A 22457-nucleotide genomic window follows, 5' to 3' on the forward strand; every position below is an offset into this window, starting at 1 on the left:
TTAAATTCTCCCCCTTAACTAATTGCTTTTAACAATTTCCTATTCATGTAAGGAATTTGCTCCTGCCAGTACTCCTTCCCCCTACATTATTAATTTTTTTTCACTTTCTGCTGGATCATTTTCAATAGCAAAGATTTGCTAAAATATCTTACAAAATATTATGTGATATAATGTAAAATATCTTAATAAAATGTAAAGTATCTTACATTACTTTTTACAAAAGTAATGGTCTTCCCCTTAACCTCCAGCTAGCAGTATTTTTTTTTAAATTTGCCTCCATTTGTAGCCATACTCTATGATAGAAACTTGAAGAACAGAATCTCAATGTCCATTTGCCCTGGGAATCAAAACTGACAGGAATAGGCTTAGTGTCAGATCCATAGACAGAAAAGCTGGGTTTTGAAAAAGGGTTAAGGAGAGAATGTATAATTTACATAGGATATCAGATTAGCAGCTCAAAAATACAAATTAAACATACACAGGTGACCCTGAAAGGAGAAAAGGAGAATGACCCTGTTATTAGTTGAAGTGTGTGTTAGTCCATTTTCTGTTGATATAACAGAATGCCTGAGACTAGGTAATTTATAAAGAAAAGAGGTTTATTTTGACTCACAGTTCTGAAATCTGGGAAGTCCAAGAGCATGGTTCTAGCATCTGCCTGGCTTCTGAGAAGGAATTGTACAGCTTGCAGAATGTGAAGAAAGTGAAAGGGCAAGTGGCACATGCAAAAGAGGCAAAATACAAGGGGGCAAACCTGGTTTATAACAACTGGTTTTCTTGATAACTAATCTAGTCACACACACACAAGAACAAGAACTCACACTAGAAAGGTATTAATCCCTCTTATCAACATATTTATCACTTCTTAAAGTCCCATATCCCAACCACCACAATGGCAGTCATTTTCAACATGTGTTTTAGAGGGGACAAAACCTATTCAATCAGAGCAAAAAGTAAAGAGTATCTGGGGAGCAAAGAAACAAAACAGTAAGCCTGTGTATTTTTCTAACAGTTTTCCTATGAATGGAAGAAAAGATGTAGAAATTTTCTTAGAAGGATGTAGAGATCAATTTGAAAAATATAGGATATTATTATTGAGTGTGGACAAAGGTTGGACAATTGAACCATTTAGAGAAAAAGGATGAAGCTTCTCTCATAAATGTCTGAATGGGAGGTGGAAATGCCTCCTGTCTACACAGAAATGCTTCATTCCACTACTTGAACAAGTTGTTCCAGCCAGTTCAATCAGCTAGAAAAAGCACGTTTTAAGATAGTGTGTGTTTGGCACAAGATAATGACCATGAAAAGGTCTAAATTGAATGACAGAAGTTGAAGCTAGAAAAAAAGCTGTGGTATTATAAAATGACCCCAAAGATATTAGATCTTCTTAGTAGAAACTCTGAGAATGCCAAAGAGCCCAATACCAACTTGAAGTTAGTTAAGCTGGCTGATTTGACCATGTGAACTGCATTCTTATTTCTACTCATCTTACTTGCTGCCTGAGTTTACTGTCTAAGAGTTGAAGGTAGGAGTCACATACATCACAGAGATTTCCCTTATTCTGTCACCAGAACATATACAGTACCATTAAGTATCCTAACACTGTCAAGTTAAAAATGAATCATCCTAGGAGGTATTGAGTTGGATGGCCAACTGTCATGATTGAAGAAGGGATGTTAAAAACAGGTGATCCTTAAAGATCATTTCTGTTTAATACATCATCCTAACAATGTGACTGTGGTAAAAAAAAAAAAAAAATCACGCCACTAGAGTTGATCTAAATGATCAAGAATGCTGATCCTAGCATATCTTAACATTTTTTTCCCCACTCATAGCTCTGGCTATGAACCATAGTGTCCAATATGCTTACAGAGTGTGTGGCACAGAGTAGGTACTCGGTAAGTATTTCTTGACCAATTAATATCTGTTGTCAAGCAAGTCTGCTATTTAAGAATAAATGCCTTAGAGAAACTTTAAGAAGTTCTGGGTTTCACTGCTTTCTCTCTGCTTACTCATTGTTGCTGTTACCTTACTTACTCTTAGGTGGTTTTCTGTGAAATGGATTTATTATTTATTTATCATATTTATTTCATACTTGTTTCATACACACACAGGCAACCCTATGTGCATTTTCTTCTATATCTCTCCAAAGAAAGATAGGATATGCTTCAGGAGTCCTTATTCATAGACACAGTTCTAAATATTTCTCATAGAATAATTTGTTTAATCTTTATAACAAAACTATATGTAAGTTAACTTCACACACAAAGAAAAACACAAAGAAACAGGCACAGCAAGGTTATGTGACTTGCTTTGCTAATACGTGCTAAGCCTGGATTTGAAGTCAAGTATGTTAGCTTTCAAGTCCATACTCATAGCCACTACGTCGCCTTTTCAAAGTAATATAAAAATGTGTAATACAGTACCTGGAACTATTTTTTTCTACTATTACTATTATTTTTGTCTCAGTGTACTCTTTTCTTAGGATTACTCTTGTTAATGTTTAGGGTAACCCCAGAAATTTGAAAGAAAGAAGGCTTCCTAAATTGAAAGGGTAGGAAGAGTTCATTTTTGTTGTTATAATTAAATACTTGAGATAGGCTAATTTTATAAGGAAAATAGATTTATTTAGCTTACAGTTTTGGAGGCTTAAAGTCAAAGATCAGGCAACTCCATTGGTTTGGTCTCTGGGAGGGCCTAATGGGCAGATGATATCACAAGGCAGGAGTATGATAGGAAGAGAACACAACTCAAAATAGCTAGTTTCAGAGGGATTCAGGAAGGGGCCTTGTTCTTTTAACAAATTGCTATTGTGTGAGTTCAGGGATACCTTTATTCTATCAGTGCCCCCAGTGACCTAAGCAACTCTCACTAGGCTCCACCTCTTAAACACTCTATCACCTCCATATTGCCTGAAGACCAAGCTTTCAACACGCAAATTTTTGGATAAACCACATCCAAACTAAAGCAGGAAGAATGTTTTGAAAATAACCAGTGTTCCTCCAGCATGGCTTTGAGTTTTATTAAATGTGATTTTTGGGGGGGGCATAAACCTTAGGGAGAAACCAATTCTTTTGGATTCTCAGTGTGGCATTTAGGGTAGCACATGCCCTTGACAGTTTACTTTCAAAGTAATTATCACACTTGTGTTAACCTATCAGCCAGCAAATGACTCCCAAAGATTTACAGAGACTGAAGTGTAAGATCAATATCATATTTCACTTTGTCAGCAATGGATATCTGGGAAAACTGAGTAGGATGAGAGTGAAATGAGCTATTGGATTATTGAATGGGTCCCCTCTGAAGTCATCTGGGTATTCATCTGATATTAACTAGGAATTGAACCTTTTGTTGACCATAGAGCCAGAATGAGATTAAAAAGTCTTTCATCTGATAGCTGATAAAGTATAAGTTATGGAGCATGGTGCAGTTAATGAGAATTTTGTGTTACAAAGAAAAAAAAAACAAGCTTGTATATTGTAGTTGTAATTGATTGGATGTTTATTTATGACTTATTCTAGCTTTCTATACTTTTTCACATATACTATATTTTCACAACTATTCCTCTCCAATCTTGTGTATTCTTTCTCCCTATTCATCCCAGCATATTTGGAGGAAAAAATAGTTTTCCTAGATAATTTCTCTTCCCCTTTTTTCATGGCACAAATACATATTTAACAAATGTTTACTTTCTATCTACTAGTTCCTGTGATAGGCAGGGCCCAATGAGTCACCTTCCCTATCATGTTGAAGCACATAAAAAGAAAGAGCTGAAAATCCTGGAGTCAATTCTATTCTCTAAAATGATTAATGCTTCAAAGTAGGAGAAAAAAGTGCAAGATGGGAAGTGGTTCAAATCTAAAAATCATAAGGAGGATGTGCAGGGAAGGTACTAGTTGGCAAAGAATTGAAGCCCTGTGCTGCTGCTGTGTAGTATGTGTGTGTGTGTGTGTGTGTGTGTGTGTGTGTGTGTGTGTGTAAGAGAGAAAGGGAAGTGAGGAAAGAGAGAGATGTGTAAGGGATGGATCGGAGGAGGAGTTCTATTTCATCAAAATATCTGAGAACTGACTTAGAGGCAAATGTTGAGAGAAGGACTCTCTATCAGTCAGGATCAGACACATCACATTGCAGTGAAAATCATGCCCAGATCTTAGTTGTTTATTATAACAAAGGGCTTTTTTCTTATCATGTGATTTGTCTACATCAAATTAGCTGTGATTTCTGCTCCAATACCTCTTGACTTTTAGATCTCTGCTGACAGAGCAGCCACCATCTTGAATGCTGACATTTGTCAAGTCATTGAGTTTCTTACACTGGCCACTAACTGCTCACAATATACTGGCCAGAACTAGTTACACATCTTTGAAGAACCAGATTTGAAGAACCAGCATGATACCATCATGTGTTCTGAAGATACAGGGCTGGGGAATATTTGGTGAATAGCAGCAATGACAACCTCAAGTTACCACAGACCTTGGAAGAAGGAAGTCATCAACTAGTGACAAGGAGTTCAGCCTCTTTCCCCAGCACCAGGAAACAGCAGGGAGCCATTGCAAGATGAACACCTGGAGGAATTAAGGTGAGGACAACTAGATTCTAGTCCCAGCTCAGCAATCTCACCAAAGATGGATCTCTGAATCAGTTCCCTTACCAAGATCTATATTTTTTTAAAAAAAAATATATATAGTTTTAATTATAGGTAGACACAATACCTGTTACTTTTATGTGGCGCTTAGGACCGAATCTAGTGTTTCATGCAAGTTAGGCGAGCGTTCTACCATTGAGCCACAACCCCAGCCCCTTTGAGGCTTATGACTAGTTCTGGCCAATAAAATGCAAGTACTTAATGGCCAGTTTTATAGGACTGTTCTGAAAATGATGTTCAGATTGTGTGCATAATAAGAGTGAAGGAATGTGGCGAAGAGCCCACTGGGTTTTCCTATTTTTCTCCTTTTTCACTGCCCTTATATATTTTTTTTCCTGCTTTACCTAAGCAGTTGTATTTTCTCCATTAAATGAAGGAAAACAGCCTGAGCACCTATCTCAAAAAAAAAAAAAAAAGGCAAGCTAATGTAGAAAGTAGAAGGCTGAGTGAGAGTTCATTTACTATATCTCTAATCCAGAGACTTCTCTATTACTGGCACAAGTATTTGGATATGTGAGGGGGCCATTTTTGTAGGTTTGCAGTGACTGGAGTGCACTATGGCACTTTTTAAGTTATAAGCAGGAATTATAATTGTTCTGCAATACCTAGTGTGGTCCAGCACGATAAGGAATTGTACCACCCCAAATACTCATAATTGATTGAGAAATATTATTAGGAAAAGAAACAGCGGTAAACCTCAGAGCATAGAATCTCTTTGATGGTGACCTCCAAAGATCCTTGCAGTAAAATTGGCAGATTCAGGAGATTGTGTTTTTAGGTAGGTAGCATTGCATATTAATGATTGATTAATTGATCAATTCACATGATGAGAATTACACAGATTTCTATGTTCCTTGCTCTTGCACAGCTCTTGCATGACAACATTCCTGAAGGTAGTTAGAGACTTAAAGGGAATATTTAGGTAAGTTCATAAATGGTACCCACAAATATATACAATTGTCATTTGTCAATTAAAAATAAAATACATCTTTTGTGGGGCTGTGGATGTGGCTCAGTGGTAGAGTGCTTGCCTAACATGTGTGAGGCCCTGATTTCAATCCCCAATACCACCTAAAAACCCAAAACCAAAACAAATAAACAAAAAATCTTTAAAAAGGGGTAGCTTAGGGACATCTGGGACCAATTACTCCTGATACATGCTCCTCAGGCCCTTGGCCTCTATCAAAAAGAGAACTCTTTCCTGGAGGTACCGAACCTGATCGTAGGTCTGGTTACTTTTTGGCTCATGTCCTTTCACTCCATGTTTACGTCTAGCTCTTTCTCCAAAATCCAGTGTTCTTCAATGTCAGGCTCAATTATGATTCAGTAGGAAAAACTTTGATTTAGCCCTGAGCAAACTACAGTTTCTCTGTCCTTTAAAATCCTCCCTCCTTTATCATCTGAAGCATGTATCTGAACTGCCTTTTTCTTCTGAGAATCTTAAACAAAAGATGAGATTTACATCTAGGAAAATTTATTCTTCAAGTGGAATAGAGGGTAGTGCTGAGAAATTTTTAGACCCTAAAAATTCTGGATACACTCAGTTCCTCCAAAATGCTCCTTTTGAAATCTCCAACGTGTTCCAACAGGATTGGAACTTTAGGGAAAAATGTGAGCATAATATGAATTTTGTGTTTTCTTATCACGGGTCCACAAGAAACACTACGGGAATGCAGAAACAACACCCCTTAATTGGGTTGTGGAAGAATACATAAAATGGACATGTGTATGTCTATCAGCTCCCCTCAGTTCACCAAATGTGTTACAAACCACCACATGCATCCACATCTGGTCTTTCAGCATCTGTCTGATTTCAGATGACCCTCATTCTACCATTTTGCAATAATTCACAAGTTACAGCCCTTGCAACACCCATATATACAAATAAAATCAGGTCTTCCTCAAGGAAAAGAGTCATATTTATTGCAGTATTTATACATTTCTTAACAATTTAAGATGTGTAAAAGTGCTACTATTTTTATTGGTTCTTATCTTTTGTTAATGTATAACTAACAAGATTTTTCAGTGTTGTGCTCCTGGCTTCAGTTTTCCCCCAAACCCTGTAATTTTTTGCACAATTTGCATATAATTATCTTTCTAGAAGTGTATAGTGTCATGTTATAACAGACTGTACTTTTTCCATGCAAGGTTTGGGCTGCTAGATTAAGATTACTTGCAAGGAGGAGAATGTTTGTTACAAATTTTGTCCCATTCATCCTTGCCAAAACCAGATTGCATATTAACTAGTCTCTATGGTATCAATACGAGGTGTCCCAAATAAGCTCATGAGTGACACAACCTAAGAATTATCAGAGGTAAAATGATTAGATTATGAGAGTTGTGACCTAATCAGTGGATGAGTCCACTGATATGGATTAACTGGGCATTAACAGTAGGTAAGTAGGGCGTGGCTGGTGGAAGTAGGATACTAGGGTGTGCCTTTATATCTCTCCTTGGTGAGCAGTGCATTCTCTCTCTCTCTCTCTCTCCTTGGGCCCAGAGCTTTGAAGTTGGCTGACCGTGGATGAATCCTCTGAAACCATGAGCCAAAATAAACTTTTCCTCTTCTAAAATTGTTCTAATCATGTCTTTTGGTCACAGTGACAAAAAAGCTGTCTAACAGACATCCACATAGGAATAATATAGGACTCCTAATAGACAAGATCAAAACTACCTCTCCAAGACACATCCTAATCAAAATGCCTAACAGAGAAAATAAGGAAAGAATATTAAAAGCTGCAAAAGAATAGCATCAGGTCACAATTTAGAGGTGAACCAATAAAGCTCATAAATAAATAAAAAAAGCTGTCTAAAGACACTATAGAGGTCTTAATAGAGGGTACAAGAGAGAGAAACTTTGAAGAGAAAATCAAACTCATGCATCCCTACCTTAGGTGTACATTAAGATCTAAGAAATTACTCTGTGACATCTACTCTTGTCCTCATAGATCTTTTTTCTTCATCTAAAATGATAGGGAATAAAGATGACCATTCTTCAACTTTACATGCTTGCCAAAAATCACTCTATGAAATATTCTCATTATGAGTTCTTTATCACTATTTATGTCTCCAAGGCAAGAAATTGAGTTATCTCTTTCATATATTTTGAATGTAACGAATTTCTAGAACAATAGATGGTGCTTAGAAATGCGCTTTAACCTAATGAATACACTAAATAATAAAGATCTTTGTGAGCTTTGAAATAACACCTAAAAAATGTATCTTTTGCTTTAACTAAAGTGAGTGCAAATTTTGGAATAGACATCATTTCACACATCAAATTAAATTGGGTCCATTTAAAGAATAATAGAAAAGTTCAAGGATTTTAGAAGATAGGGCTTACCCAGGGACTCAGGGGGTCTTTTTTCCAATCCTGATCTTTCTGTCTACTCTTGGCTTCTCTGTCTTAAGCATCTGTCATTTGGGCAGGTTGAGCCTTGCCCTCACAGTTTGGCACAAATCCATGTGATCAAAAGAGACATGGTACCAATCCTTCCAAAGGGTTTAAAATTTATAAATTGGCTTTTGAAAAAATAAAAAGACAATTCATAGGAATATATTTCTAATGGTAGAATTCCAGAAACTGGCAGTCATTTCTGAATGTTGTGTAAAGATTGAAAATTAATTAAAATTACAGTTGATTTTAGAGACAGATTCCTAACTTAAAAAAAAAAAAAAGACACCCACACCCACATACAGAATGGGTCACAGAATAAAGAGGGCAAGTGGAGACCAGCAAGTCCAAGCTCTTTGAACTCTGCTCAGGGATTTTCTTGATGGCATAGCATGCAGATGAGTGCTGAGAGCCATTGCCAAGTAGGAATGACGCATGGCAATTTCTTTGTCAGCCTACCCAATGTTGCTTAGAGGGAGGACTCTCCATTGTGGAAATGGGCTTGCCTTGGACCCAGGTCATTTGAAGTGACATTGCATGAATGTTTGAGAAAGGTGACCCTGCTCAAGGACCAGGGCGGATCCATGTTTAGGGAGGATCCTGCTGGATTAGGGTGGGTCCAGGTTTAGGGTGTATCCTGCTGGGAATAGGGAATATCCTGCTGCCTCAGGCACCAGCTCCCTGAGTTTAGGGCGGTTCCAGGTTTAAGGTGGACCCTGCTGGGAATAGGGTGTATCCTGCTGCCTCAGGCGCCCGCCCACTCCTTGAGTTCCCGTTGAGTTTTTGCGGGATTCAGAGAGTATTTTGGGATGCAGAGCCGAGTGGAGGTAAATTTTCCCCAGATTGTGCGTGTAGAGTGCCAGTGACAGTTCGGGAATAAAGAATTGCTGTTTGAATCTACAAGGCTGTGAGTGGCTCGTGATTTTGTGCCCAGCCAGACTGCGGGAGTAGAAGGACAAATGGCCAGTTTTCAATATAGATTTATGTACATTTTATATGAGTTTACTTTTAATAAGGGGTTAAGTTGCTTTAAAAATATTTGCAAACCAGTGGCTTAGCCCCATGTTTATGATTCTCAAAAGTTCAATACTTATTTCATCAATTGCCTCTTGGTAAAAACGTTCCCAAGATGGGATGGAGATATTTGGTATTCTGGTGATTCCAGGTAGAGCTTAGCCTTGCTGAATAGGAGAAGGAAGAAAAGAATTAACATTTGTGTTTGTTGATGACTGATGATAGACAAGACACTGGCTAAATGATGTCTATTTTATTTAGTAAATGGGAAAGGGCTGTAATCATGCTTATTTTGTAGTTGAGGAGACTTGTGCCTATTGGTGAAGTCTTACCTTTAAAGTCACAGGATTTGATGGTTATCATGCTTTCATGCAGTCTAGTCCTTTAAAAACAATAACAACAACAACAACAACAAATGCTTTTACCACTCAACTACATTTAGCAAGGAGACACTTTAGGACAAGAGAAACAAAATACGTTACTCTGTTGTCAATTGCCAGTAAATTGATGTGAAGCAGAGACTAAGACCCACTCAACTCAAAGTTAATGTACACCTGGGTGAGTGTCTCAGTGTATTTTCTGCTACTATAACAGAGTACCATTCACTGGGTAATAAACAGTAGAGGTTTATTTGGTTCATGTTTCTGGTGGAAGACATGGTGAAGGGGCTGGGGGATGCACTCAATGTGTAAATCTTGCTTTTATAAAACAAACAAAAACAAAACTACTCTTTGTGATAATTACATTAATTCATTCAAAAGGGCAGAGTCTTTTTGTTAAGCTTTTTGTCATTGTACCCAAATACTTGTCACAATAAAGTTAGAAGAGGAAAAGTTTATTTTGGCTTATAGTTTCAGAGGTTCAGTCCATGTTCCCTGACTCCATAGTTCTGGGCCTAAGGAGAGTCAGAGCAGCAATGCTGAGAAGTGCAGTGGAGAGTAACTACCTAGCTCATGGGAACCAGGAAGCAGAGTGAGAGAGGGGGAAAGGGGCCCTGGTGACTCACCTCTTCCAGCCAGATCCCACCTGCTTATGGTTACTACCCAGTTAGTCCATTCAAACAAGGATGTACTAATTAGCTTACAACTCTCACAATCTAATCATTTGGCCTCCACATATTCCTGTGTAATTATAAGAACTTTGGGGAAACACTTCATATTCAAACTGTAACAGCCCTCACAACCTAATTACCTCTTCAAAGTCCCATCTCTCAACACTGGTCCAATGGGATTAAATCTCTAACATCTGAATCTTGGGGGACACATTCAAATCTCCAAAATAGTGGAGATTCTGTATTTGAAAACTTACGTGGCTTTTCAAGTCTCAGATTACTGTTTATCCCACCATCATACTATTTCATTTCTGGTTTTTATCCCTCAAACATTGATAACATCACTACTTACCAGCAGTACACACAGTGTCATTTTCTTTCCCAAAGCAATACTTGACTCACATTTTAACTGGGAGTCTGCCCTTGGCTAACTCATTCCCACCCAGAGCACTGGAGGATTTCCCTGGATTCTCTGTTCCTGGAAACCAATTGCCCTGAGAGGGACAATGAATGCAGATATTCAGTTCAACAAGAGGAGCTGGGTACTGTTTGTGATCTCTGAAATCTTTACCATTTATTGTTTGTGAGAAGTCTTTCCCTCCTGTTCCTATAGCATTGACCTTAAAGCTTCATCCTTGAAGCTTCGGTTTTAGGGGCTTAAACAAAAATCTCTAGTGTTGGGCAGAAAATTTTGTTGTTTTGGTGGAACTCCTATAAAATAATCAAGGATTAAATAATGGTTTCATAAAATTTATGATTGCATGTCTGTGTGGAGATAGCACGTCTTAAAAAATAGCATCCCCCCAAACAAACAAATAAACAAAAAGCGAAACAAAACAAAACAAAAAAAACACCTATGTGTGTAAGGAGGGAGATGGAGTCACACATGACTGCCTCCATTCCTTTGTTCATCTTAGACCAGAAATTTCCATGGATTGCTTGTACCAACTTGGGATTTCTGATGGGGTTTGACTGTGGGTGTGAGATATTTGAAGTGAAGACAGATGAGAGTAGTTGAAGAGGAAATTATTACAGGATAGTAGGACTAAAATGTAGAGTTTAGTTTTCTTCCTTTTAACCAGAGCAACAAGATTCTTTTTCATCAGAGTCCTTTTCATAGGTTAGGGAGTAGAGGAAATCTTTTTGTCTGAGGCTTTTTGCTGACAAGAATTTCTGGTAATGAAGTCTACAGAAGCTTGTTGCTTACATAGTCAGGGACTTTATGGTGGAATTACATTTCATCTTAATATTTATTGCTTCCTTTTGTGTTAGTCATCTGAAGATGGCATTCCTCATTTCCCCCTATTTTCTAGGAAAATTGTTTTACTGTGATTTCTTTAAATTGGATGTGGGACTACCAGACCATGGGGAGTACACACATGGATGTTTATGAAATATTAGATGCCAAGATGCTGAACGTAAAGCAATACATCCAGGGACATTAAATAGTGTTCACTGATAAGTGCTATTTATTGCAAACTGATAAGAATCTACAAGAAGCAAACAGTCTTCCCAAAGGAAAACATCAAAAATTTCTTCTTTTTGCCCCTTTTGATAAAGGTGCTAATGATGTTTTCTGGATCACGGGCTTTATCATTTACAAAGAGAAACTGAACTGTGATGGGGTTGACAGGAGGGATTCATATTATAGGAAATGCAATCTGTTATACTTTTGAACAATATTCAGTGTCATCGTTTGTCTGTTCCCAGACTGTAACAAGAGCATCATCAGGTCAATTAAGTAACCTAATATTTTAGGCCAGAATGACCTTAGTGTGATTATGAGGCCTTATCAGGAGAGGAGTCTGGGAGCAGTAAAACCAGCCACCTGTTTATAAAAAGCGGTTTCAGGTGAATGCCCAAGGTTATCAAGTCCCTAGCACAGAGAAGTTTTCTTAACCCCAAGTCATCTATTCATTCTGCAGACACGTATGAGTGCCTATTTTGTATCAGCTACACCAGAAAGAAAAAAGATCTGGAGGTATTCATGTACATCCAGGCATGATTTGCATGTTTACCTTTAAGAACTTGAGCAGGTGCCAGAAAAGTGAAAAAAGTCTATACTTTGGGGGCTATGGTGGAAAAGATTTGCTTTGTTGTAGTATCTCTCTGCTAGAGACTGCATACTTGTGTCTCCTCAAAATTCATATTTTGAAGTCATAACCCCCCATGTTATGCTATTTTGGAGGTGGAACCTTGGGGATATGATTAGTTCATGAGGGTGGAGATCTTATGAAATGGATTAGTGCCCTTCTAAAGGAATTTCAGAAAACTCTTAGCCCTTTCATTGTAAGGGTCCGGTGAACGTCGGAGGAAGAGACCACCAAGAGACCGGCTCATGCAACAGCAAAAGGGGATTTATTGAGGATCCAATCCAGCGCACTGGGGCTCCAGGCTCACTCAACAAGGGAGAGCGGCCCAGAGCCCCGAGCAGAGGTTAAGCAGTGCTTAAGTACACTTTTTGGGGAGGGCGGGGGCTTTGCATACATCAGAACAAATCATCATGAGGCGCAGGAAAATCGAACAACAACTCTCAAACTTGATTAGCACATTCATTGGCGGGAACAGGTTGGGCGGGGGTGATAGGTCAGCTCTAAAGTGGGGTACACATTCAAATTGATTGGTTTAGGCCCTGAGATGCCTACGTGCCAAGCTGCACAGGGTCCTAGGTTATTAAACAACTAGATGGTCAGGGGGAATATTTACTGGGCAGTCCTGGGAATTGTTTTAACAGCTACAGGAATTTCAGGTTTTGGGGGTGTAGCATAGGAACTTAACAATACCTGGTCCTTTACATTTTAACTCAGGCTTTGCAGCTTAGAAACTTTACAATACCCAGCTTTTTTAAACTTTAACTTCAATTTCTTTTACTCTTACATCATAATGTGAAGACACAGTGAGAGGGTGGCCATCTGTGGGCCATAACATAGCCTCTAACAGATACCAAGTATGCCTACACCTTAGTCTTGAACTTCCCAGCCTCTAGAACTATGGGAGAAGAATTTATGTTGTTTCTAAGTGACATAGTCTATGGTATTTTTGTTACAGTGGCCTGAAAGGACAAAACCCTCCCATACCACAGACAAAATGGAGAAATATAGGAGCAATGTTGTGTGTGGGGGGGAGGGTCCTCTAGTTTATTTCTGGCTCATCTTACTGGGCTCCTGGTGGGAAAAGAGGCCTCTAGAAAGACCTGAGCTACATGAGGCACTATCTCATTTTCCAGATTCAAAGATAGAAAATGAAGTTGATTATGGAGTTTGGCCAATCTTAAATAGGAAAGGGATCAAAGAGAAATAGAAGAAGAGAATTTGTGAGCATAATTAGTGAATCCGCTATCAGTAATCCTTAAGATCCTCAAGGACTTCAGGAACAGGAAACTCTAGGTTCTCAATAAAAGCCCTCTGCTGGTTGGAACACTGGTGACAGCCTTGTCATATCCAATCAGGTCTAGGGGCCTGTAGAATTTTACACTAAAGACATCTGGTTGATAGGAGCCCAGTGGAGATGATGGGGCCCTTGAGTGGGGGCTGCAGTCACATGAGGTTGATCTGAAATTTCTCTCTAGTGTCAAGTTACCTTCTCTGTTTCTTTCTCCTTAGAATGTGGATATCAATAGATGCCAAGAATCTACAAAATACCAGGTGGGGCTCCTGAGAAACATTAAACAATTTCCCTCTTCTGTCAGTTTCAATAATGGTTCTAAGGAAATCTTATGGATGGGAATTTTGGTGAGATTTTTGGGTTTACCAACAGTAACCCAAAATTTGGTTTGCATAAGTGTGATAGTAAGAGCAATGTGACTCCATTTTGTTTTATGACTTCATCCTGTAAAACAACCATGCCAAGTAGAAGAGTCATGACTGGGGCAAGATGTTCTTTTCCTTTTGCTATAGAAACCTTTAAGAACACAAAACTACCTAATGGGGTATTGTTTCTGTAACTAGGGTAATGGGGCTCTGTTTCTGTAACTGGGGTGACTGGGCTAACTGTGATTGGTTAGGCTTCCCTCCGCTTGACTGCACTGTCCGGCTTCTGTAACCTGGCTTACTTGCATTGGCTAGACCTCCTGAACATCCCTTTTGCTGTTTTCAGGCTTATAAGGAGTGCCCTTGCAATTGTTCAGGGCTGATCAGGGGAACAGCTTTATGTTCTGGTCAGCTGCCACCGGTGTGCTTCAATAAAGGCTTGATTCGATTATACGTGAGTGGTCTGGAAGTCAGTTTATGAAACCCTGGGACGAAGCTTTAACTATAACATAAGTACTTAGAAAATCTGCTGGCTCCTTGTCACAATATTGGGTTTCTTTTAGAGAATCATTGTGTGAAGCTCTGGAACCCTCTCTCAGGCCCACATTCTAAATGCCTCCTTCCACCATAGGTGCTCTGCCTTTCCTATTCCCTGGTTGGACCCAATCAATTTCCAAAGACAGCATTTCTCTGAGAGGCAGGTCTTCCCAATTGCTAAACCCAGGGAGGTGGGGGAACTCCCCTCAGTGTTCTGGATTCCCTCTTAATTCCTGGAAGTTTTTACTCTCCTGCCATCTTTTTCTTCCCATGTCTTAGGTTTTTGATGGCAAATACAGAGTGAAAGAACTGTTGACCTTCAGTTTTGTACTTGCCCTTCTGGTGTAAAGAAAATAAAAAGGAGATACAGAGACAAGATGCAGAGGCAAGAAAGATGGCAGAATGGCCAAGCTGCCAGCTTTAGTTATGTCTATAGGTTACTTTAGGTCATTGGCATCATTAGTACATACTATTCATTGTATTACTAGGCAGCTTACAGACTTTAGCAACATTATATATTTTATTCCTCAGTTACATACTAAGTTGCATTGTGCAATGTTAGGAGATTTATGTAGCTCTCAAAAAAAAGTCCATTGTATAAAGTTACTGTAATGTGGGCAGGTTTAGGCTCAGTGAAACACTGTGGTTGTCTAACAAGAGAGTTCCTTTATTCCCAGGAGCTGTGTGCCTGAGTTCAAGGTCGAGGCTGATAAGGATCTAGCATGGAGCCTCCTCATGCAGAGCACTGCCACAGAAGCTAGACATTGCACATGTATTAGTTATCTTAGTAGTTCCTGGGAGAAACTGCAGGGCATTCTAAGGGTGGGAAACAGAGTGTCTATTACCCCCCAGGAGTTTGCTCACCAGAGGAACACTTCCCTGTATATTTCCACAGTCAGAATCCCTTCATTCTGGATCTCTCTGCCACCTTTTCTTAGAAGTGAACCAGCCTGTCTATTCTCTCCTGAGTTAGCTGGATTCCCTGTCTTCATTCTTTTCTACACATGATTTTACCCTTAAAACCAAAACTTTGCACTTGATATAGAGAGGGCAGCTTTTGGGATCTGGAAACATCATTTTCTCTCAACACAGCTAGGCTTTCAGAATTATTGTTTTACCCTAGATTTGAAAAATCCAATTTGAAACTCAGTGCCAAGCAATGACCCCTTTATTTTAGGCTTGATCGTCACTCTCTTGATTCACAGGATGGTGAGAAGCAACAGGAAAATGAAATTCATGGAGAGTGGAGAACATTTTAGTTAAAGGATTTTTTTTTTTTTTTTGGTGGTGGTACTGGGGATCAAACTCAGAGCCTAATGCATGCTAAGTCAGTCCTCTACCACTGAACTATATCCCAGCCCTACAGTTTAGTTAGGGTTGGGTTTTTTTTTCCCATTTATTTATTTATTTATTTTTAAATTTTTATTGTTGGTTATTCAAAACATTACATAGTTCTTGATATATCATATTTCACCCTTTGATTCAAGTTGGTTATGAGCTCCCATTTTTACCCCATATACAGATTGCAGAATCACATTAGTTACACATCCATTGATTTACATATTGCCATACTAGTGTCTGTTGTGTTCTGCTGCCTTTCCTATCCTCTACTATCCCCCTCCCCTCCCCTCCCCTCCCCTCTTCTCTCTCTGCCCCCTCTACTGTCATTCATTTGTCCCCCTTGTATTATTTTTCCCTTTCCCCTCACTTCCTCTTGTATGTACTTTTGTATAACCCTGAGGGTCTCCTTCCATTACCATGCAATTTCCCTTCTCTCTCCCTTTCCCTCCCACCTCTCATCCCTGTTTAATGTTAACCTTCTTCTCATGCTCTTCAACCCTACTCTGTTCTTAGTTACTCTCCTTATATCAAAGAAGACATTTGGCATTTGTTTTTTAGGGATTGGCTAGCTTCACTTAGCATAATCTGCTCTAATGCCATCCATTTCCCTGCAAATTCTATGATTTTGTCATTTTTTAATGCAGAGTAATACTCCATTGTGTATAAATGCCACATTTTTTTTATCCATTCGTCTATTGAAGGGCATCTAGGTTGGTTCCACAGTCTAGCTATTGTGAATTGTGCTGCTATGAACATCGATGTAGCAGTGTCCCTGTAGCATGCTCTTTTTAGGTCTTTAGGGAATAGACCGAGAAGGGGAATAGCTGGGTCAAATGGTGGCTCCATTCCCAGCTTTCCAAGAAATCTCCATACTGCTTTCCAAATTGGCTGCACCAATTTGCAGTCCCACCAGCAATGTACAAGTGTACCCTTTTCCCCACATCCTCGCCAGCACTTGTTGTTGTTTGACTTCATAATGGCTGTCAATCTTACTGGAGTGAGATGGTATCTTAGGGTGGTTTTGATTTGCATTTCTCTGACTGCTAGAGATGGTGAGCATTTTTTCATGTACTTGTTGATTGATTGTATGTCCTCCTCTGAGAAGTGTCTGTTCAGGTCCTTGGCCCATTTGTTGATTGGGTTGTTTGTTATTTTATTGTCTAATTTTTTGAGTTCTTTGTATACTCTGGATATTAGGGCTCTATCTGAAGTGTGAGGAGTAAAGATTTGTTCCCAGGATGTAGGCTCCCTATTTACCTCTCTTATTGTTTCTTTTGCTGAGAAAAAACTTTTTAGTTTGAGTAAGTCCCATTTGTTGATTCTAGTTATTAACTCTTGTGCTATGGGTGTCCTATTGAGGAATTTGGAGCCCGACCCCACAGTATGTAGATCGTAGCCAACTTTTTCTTCTATCAGACGGCGTGTCTCTGATTTGATATCAAGCTCCTTGATCCATTTTGAATTAACTTTTGTGCATGGCGAGAGAAAGGGATTCAGTTTCATTTTGTTGCATATGGATTTCCAGTTTTCCCAGCACCATTTGTTGAAGATGCTATCCTTCCTCCATTGCATGCTTTTAGCCCCTTTATCAAATATAAGATAGTTGTAGTTTTGTGGATTGGTTTCTGTGTCCTCTATTCTGTACCATTGGTCCACCCGCCTGTTTTGGTACCAGTACCATGCTGCTTTTGTTACTATTGCTCTGTAGTATAGTTTGAAGTCTGGTATCGCTATACCGCCTGATTCACACTTCCTGCTTAGCATTGTTTTTGCTATTCTGGGTCTTTTATTTTTCCATATGAATTTCATGATTGCTTTATCTATTTCTACAAGAAATGCCATTGGGATTTTGATTGGCATTGCATTAAACCTATAGAGAACTTTTGGTAATATCGCCATTTTGATGATGTTAGTTCTGCCTATCCATGAACAGGGTATATTTTTCCATCTTCTAAGATCTTCTTCTATTTCTCTCTTTAGGCTTCTGTAGTTTTCATTGTATAAGTCTTTCACCTCTTTTGTTAGGTTGATTCCCAAGTATTTTATTTTTTTTTGAGGATATTGTGAATGGAGTGGTTGTCCTCATTTCCATTTCAGAGGATTTGTCGCTGATATACAGGAATGCCTTTGATTTATGCGTGTTGATTTTATATCCTGCCACTTTGCTGAATTCATTTATTAGCTCTAATAGTTTCTTTGTAGACCCTTTTGGGTCTGCTAGGTATAGAATCATGTCATCAGCAAATAGTGATAATTTAAGTTCTTCTTTTCCTATTTTTATGCCTTTAATTTCTTTCGTCTAATTGCTCTGGCCAGTGTTTTGAGAACTATGTTGAACAGAAGTGGTGAGAGAGGGCATCCCTGTCTTGTTCCAGATTTTAGAGGGAATGCCTTCAATTTTTCTCCATTCAGAATGATGCTAGCCTGAGGCTTAGCATAGATTGCTTTTACAATATTGAGGTATGTTCCTGTTATCCCTAGTTTTTCTAGAGTTTTGAACATAAAGGGATGCTGTACTTTGTCGAATGCTTTTTCCACATTTATCAAGATTATCATATGGTTCTTATTTTTAAGTCTATTGATGTGGTGAATAACATTTATTGATTTCCGTATATTGAACCAGCCTTGCATCCCAGGGATGAATCCTACTTGATCATGGTGCACAATTTTTTTGATATGTTTTTGTATCCGATTCGCCAGAATTTTATTGAGGATTTTTGCATCTAGGTTCATTAGAGATATTGGTCTGTAGTTTTCTTTCTTTGAAGTGTCTTTGTCTGGTTTAGGTATCAGGGTGATGTTGGCCTCGTAGAATGAATTTGGAAGTTCTCCCTCCTTTTCTATTTCCTGAAGTAGCTTGAAAAGTATTGGTATTAGTTCCTCTTTAAAGGTTTTGTAAAACTCTGCTGTATACCCATCCGGTCTTGGGCTTTTCTTAGTTGATAGTCTTTTGATGGTTTCTTCTATTTCCTCAATTGATATTGGTCTGTTTAGGTTGTCTATATCTTCCTGACTCAATCTGGGCAGATCATATGACTTAAGAAATTTATCGATGCCTTCACTATCTTCTAATTTATTGGAGTATAAGGATTCAAAATAATTTTTGATTATCTTCTGTATTTCTGAAGTGTCTGTTGTGATATTGCCTCTTTCATCCCGTATGCTAGTAATTTGAGTTCTCTCTCTTCTTCTCTTCGCTAGCATGGCTAAGGGTCTGTCGATTTTGTTTATTTTTTCAAAGAACCAACTTTTAGTTTTGTCAATTTTTTCAATTGTTTCTTTTGTTTCAATTTCATTAATTTCAGCTCTGATTTTCATTATTTCTTGCCTTCTACTTCTTTTGCTGTTGTTTTGCTCTTCTTTTTCTAGGATTTTGAGATGAAGTATGAGATCATTTATTTGTTGGTTTTTTCTTTTTTTAAGGAATGAACTCCACGCAATGAATTTTCCTCTTAGAACTGCTTTCAATGTGTCCCATAGATTCCGATATGTTGTGTCTGTGTTTTCATTTATCTCTAAGAATTTTTTAATTTCCTCCTTGATGTCTTCTATAACCCATTGATCATTCAGTAACCTATTGTTCATTCTCCAAGTGATGCATGATTTTTCCTTCCTTCTTTTATCATTGATTTTCAGTTTCATTCCATTATGATCAGATAAGATGCATGGTATTATCTCTACTCCTTTATATTGTCTAAGAGTTGCCCTGTGACATAATATGTGATCTATTTTTGAGAAGGATCCATGTGCTGCTGAGAAAAAAGTGTAACTGCTTGATGTTGGGTAGTATATTCTATATATGTCAATTAAGTCTAGGTTATTAATAGTGTTATTGAGTTCTATAGTTTCCTTATTCAACTTTTGTTTGGAAGATCTGTCCATTGGTGAGAGAGGTGTGTTGAAGTCTCCCATGATTATTGTATGGTGGTCTATTAGACTCTTGAACTTGAGAAGAGTTTGTTTGATGAACATAGCTGCACCATTGTTAGGGGCATATATATTTATGATTGTTATGTCTTGTTGGTGTATGGTTCCCTTGAGTAGTATGTAGTGTCCCTCTTTATCCCTTTTGATTAACTTGGGCTTGAAATCTATTTTATTTGATATGAGTATGGACACACCTGCTTGTTTCCGAAGTCCATATGAGTGATATGATTTTTCCCAACCTTTCACCTTCAGCCTATGTATGTCTTTTCCTATCAAATGCGTCTCCTGTAGGCAGCATATTGTTGGGTCTTTTTTTGTGATCCATTCTACTAGCCTGTGTCTCTTCATTGGTGAGTTTAAGCCATTAACATTTAGGGTTATTATTGAGATATGGGTTGTTCTTCCAGCCATATTTGTTTATTTGTGTTACTAAACATGGTTTGTTTTCCTCTTTGATTATTTTCCCCCCTTTACTGTCCTACCTCCCACTGTTGGTTTTCATTGTTGTTTTCCATTTCCTCCTCCTGTAATGTTTTGCCGAGGATGTTTTGAAGAGATGGTTTTCTAGCTGCAAATTCTTTTAACTTTTGTTTATCGTGGAAGGTTTTAATTTCATCTTCCATCCTGAAGCTTAATTTTGCTGGATACACAATTCTTGGTTGGAACCCATTTTCTTTCAGTGTTTGAAATATGTTATTCCAGCATCTTCTAGCTTTCAGAGTCTGTGTTGAAAGGTCAGCTGTTATCCTGATTGGCTTACCCCTAAATGTAATCTGCTTCCTTTCTCTTGTAGCTTTTAAAATTCTCTCCTTATTCTGTATGTTGGGCATCTTCATTATAATGTGTCTAGGTGTGGATCTCTTATGATTTTGCACATTCAGCATCCTGTAGGCTTCTAGGATTTGGGATTCTGTCTCATTCTTCAAGTCTGGGAAGTTTTCTCATATTATTTCATTGAATAGATTGCTCATTCCTTTGGTTTGAAACTCTGTCCCTTCCTGTATCCCAGTGACTCTTAAATTTGGTCTCTTGATGTTATCCCATATTTCTTGGATGTTCTGCTCATGGTTTCTTAACAGTCTTGCTGAGCTGTCTATGTTCTTTTCCAGTTGAAATACTTTATCTTCATTGTCTGATGTTCTATCTTCTAAGTGTTCTACTCTGCTGGTAGTATTCTCAATTGAGTTTTTAAGTTGGTTTATTGCTTCCTGCATTTCTAGGATTTCTGTTTGTTTTTTTATAACCTCTATCTCCCTGTATAGTTGATCTTTTGCTTCTTGGATTTGTTTATGTAATTCATTGTTGAAGTGATCTTTCATTGTCTGATTTTGCTGTCTGATGTCTTCCTTGAGACTCCAGATCATCTGAAGCATGTATATCCTGAATTCTTTATCTGACATTCCATCTGCTGCAGCTATTACCTCTTCTAACGTTGAGTTGACCTGCATTGCTTGTGGTCCTTTCTTTCCTTGTCTCTTCATACTGTTCACATTTCTTTCTGCTTGGTGAAACTTTGTGCTATTGAATTTTCCCTCTATATATTTATATTGGTCTTGTATAGTTGCAAAGTCTCCCTCGCAGGTGCGGGCGTCGGCTCTGCCCCTCCTCCAATTGGGGCAATGTGCCTACCACGCCAGCAGGCCACTGTGCCTGTTCTGCCGGTAGGTAGCAGGTCCGCTTACCTTGCAGGCGCAGGTGGCGGCTCTGTCCCTCTGCGGGTCGCTAGGTTTGTTCTGTCAGTGGTCGCAGTTCTGCCTACTTCGCAGGCGCAGGCAGCGGCACTGCCCCTCTGCAGGCCTCTGGGGCTGTTCTGCTGGTGGGTCAGGTCCGCCTACCTTGCAGGCGCGGGGGGGGCGGCTCTACCCTTCCGCAGGCCACTGGGCCTGTTCTGTTTGTCGGTTGTAGGTCTGGCCTCTTCTGCTGGTGGTCACAGTTCTGCCTACCTTGCAGGCGCGGGGAGGGGGCGGCTCTGCCTCTCAGCAGGCCGCTGCTCCTGTTCTGCCGGTGGGTCGCAGGCCCGCCTACCTTGCAAGAGTGGTTGGCAGCTCTGCCCCTCCGCGGGCCACTGGGCCTTTTCTGTCGGTGGTCACAGTTCTGCCTACCTGGCAGGCGCGGGGGTGGGGTGTGGTAGGGGGCGGCTCTGCCCCTCAGCAGGCCGCTGGGCCTGTTCTGTGGGTGGTCACAGTTCCGTCTACCTTGCCAGTGCAGGGGGAGGGGCTAGTTATTAATCTTAACATATTATGACTGAAATGGAGTTTATGAGATATTCACATGCTAATTGTTACTTCACAGACTAAAAAGGTCTGTAGACCCTGTAATGGCTGCAGTTTCTGGACTTTCAAACAAACTAAATCCTAAGCTTGGAGTATCACATATTTCTATTACTGTGTTACCTGAATGTGCACACACATGTATTCTAAATACAGACTTTAGGTGATCCTAACTTTTGACTCTAAAAGAGCTCTTGAAGGGAAAGAATGTATCAACTTTATTCAAATAATTCAATTGCTATTCTAATAACATTTCAGAACCATACTATTAATTTAATATGATTGATAATGCTTTCTTGAAGCTAATGACCACTTATAAGGCAAATATAGCACCGATGGCTATAATTTCAGTTGTTTGATATTTTGCATTTGGGAAAGTATTTCTCTGGTGCTGTGTGAAGATTTAATTCTCACATTCATCCATATTGAGCTACTGAAAAAGATTGATTTATGGAGTACATCAGGTCTCTTTTTTGTATTAAAACTGTTATGTTCATTTCTCATTAGCCATAGCAACAAAAAATTATAT

Source organism: Marmota monax, unplaced genomic scaffold, assembly GCF_021218885.2.
Source record: "Marmota monax isolate L192 unplaced genomic scaffold, Marmota_monax_Labrador192_F-V1.1 WCK01_AAM20220418_F8-fsc00420, whole genome shotgun sequence".
Taxonomy (NCBI): domain Eukaryota; kingdom Metazoa; phylum Chordata; class Mammalia; order Rodentia; family Sciuridae; genus Marmota; species Marmota monax.